The following is a 2,333-nucleotide window of genomic DNA, read 5'->3' as shown; positions in this document are numbered from 1 at the left end:
GAGTCTTCTAGTGTCTACATTATTGGGCAAGCAGGTTAGTGTGATTTTAGTTCCAAGTAGAGCTTTTTCTGCTTGCAGTAATACTTGCTTCCCTTAGAATGGTGTGAAAGGCAAGAGTCAAAGGAACTTGGGTGTTTGGTTAACATTCTGTGAATTAGTATCTTTCACGTCAAGGCAGTTTCTTGCAAATTCTATCATTACTAGTTGTATCCTACAGCAAATTCCCAGAAATGGAATCTTCTTTGTTCTTGCCCCAAAAATTACTTGGATTTTTTGTAATGTTCTGGGTGGCAGAACACCACTTGATTATATTCTGATAGATCCTTGTGGCTCCTGAGCACAGCAACTGGGACACTCAGTTTAATTAAGAAGGTCATTGAGTGCTGAGGATGTAGCTCAGTGATAAAGTGCTTCATTAGCATGAATGAGGCCCTGGGCTCCATCTCCAACACTGCGTAAATATATAAATAGAAAGAAATGAAGGACACTGAAAGAAGAAAATGAATAAAGATAGATTAAAGTTCTTTTCACAGCAGTACTATGGCAATGCTACGCTCTATTACATAACTAGAAAGAGTTAAATTGGTAAAATCAGCCTAAGATTTCAATTGGTAATTGAAGAATGTGAATGAAAATTTCCTGGAGAGACTTAAGAAAATACTCTCAGGGTAAGAAGACTATAGGGAAAACTCAGGAAGGTCATGTGATTCACATGGTACAATTCTTCCCCCAACAACTATGGCCAAAGTATAGAACACTTCACAACGTTGCTTGACATCTTTGCACAGGGGCAATACTAATCTTGTCTGTATTGTTCCACTTTTAGGTTATGTGCCGTGAAATTGAGCACCATCTCCAGTTCTTGGTATACAATAAGCTCTTGATTGACATCTGTGAATGACTGAAAGGATAAATGAATAAACAATGTTTAGCATCAAAAGCTGGTTGAAATTAGCAGTTCATCAATGGCATAGTTTTTTTTTTTTTTCACTCCACAGATGACACATGGTGAGGTCCCACTGACACACTAGTTAAAAAGTGAGAAAAGAACATAGCATCCATCAAATCTGGAAAAGCAGAACATTCCGAGCATGTCTTTGCTTTAGAGCACGCGCTAAAGGTGTGTGTCAGAGCTGAAATGGAGATGGCTTAAGTAGTAAGGATTTGGGACAGAGTCCAGGTGTCAGACAAAGGTGTCTGCTCAGCTCCTAACACGTGGAGCCTCGAAATTTTGGTCCTTCCTATCAAGATTAGTGTGTCTGGAAATTCTTTTTTGAGCTGTTTCCATGAGTAAAATGATTTGTTCAGATAATGAACTGTATAATGCTACCAAGCATTTTAGGTATCACCTGCTATGAAAGGAAGGAATAATTGTTTCAGGTCACTGTAAAAATTTCTCTTTTGGTAATGAAACAGCACTGCTTTTCCAATACTTTCCATTCACAGGATGTGCAGCTAATCTTTTATCTCTGGTGTCATGGGTGTTTGGATACACGTGCTTATGCAGCCACACATTTCTAAGTCATCATGGCTAGTTGGATGAGTGTGTCAAAAAGGTATTGATTAATGGGCCCTTGTCAATCACAAAAGAAGTTTCTAATGGACCGCAAGATAGTTCTACCTGTGACCCTGTTCATTTTATCATCTACTCATGAAGACAAAAGCCAGACTTCAGATTAATAGTTGAACAAATTTTGGTAATATAAGGGGTGATCAAATGATAGGCTAAATAATCAAATGTTTAAAAACTTTTAATTAAATTTTAACAACTTTATTATAGTAAAGAATGATTAAGTGTATTTAAAGTGAAGGGAAACATTTTGAGGGGGAAACATATCTTTTATTTAATCAATTTTTTTAAAAAATGTAAACATTTGCTGAATTGATAATACCTTGCATATGTTGGATAAGGAATTATGACCCTAAATTTCAACAGGCTTCAAAGATGAGTTGAAATTCATTAAGTATAAATGATGTCATAAGTTCAGGTAGCCATTAAGAAAAAGTACTAAGAAGAATCCCTGAGACTACATTGCAATTTACATTAAAATAGAATAGAGGATTCAATTAACTTCTGATAAAAAAGAAAAACTAGGACAAAAGATACTAATACTACCCATTGATCTGTGGTTTTCCCTTCTGCAGTTTCAGTTACAGATGTTCAAACTTGATCCAAAAATACTAAATAGCGGCTCCAAGAAGCAAATTAAAAGTCCTACTTAGCATATGGTTCTAGGTAACATGATAAAATTCCACAGTGTCCTGATACATCCTACTTTGACCACGACTTATCCTCTTCTGTTTCAATGTTAATCATGGTATACATGCTACCC

The 2,333-nt window shown here is 36.1% G+C and overlaps 1 non-coding gene across 1 annotated transcript; it reads right to left on the bottom strand.

The window, feature by feature from the left end:
• Window positions 1-743: 743 nt before the first annotated feature.
• Window positions 744-850, bottom strand: LOC111754223 (U6 spliceosomal RNA). Its single transcript, XR_002788928.1, has one exon. It is a non-coding gene; the product is annotated as a U6 spliceosomal RNA (small nuclear RNA).
• Between the last annotated feature and the right edge of the window lie 1,483 nt (window positions 851-2,333).

This window comes from Cavia porcellus, unplaced genomic scaffold (genome assembly GCF_034190915.1).
Source record: "Cavia porcellus strain 051 isolate PalLab524CR breed Dunkin Hartley unplaced genomic scaffold, mCavPor4.1 scaffold_12, whole genome shotgun sequence".
NCBI classification, from domain to species: Eukaryota; Metazoa; Chordata; class Mammalia; order Rodentia; family Caviidae; genus Cavia; species Cavia porcellus.
This window is presented reverse-complemented; position numbering and strand designations above follow the sequence as displayed.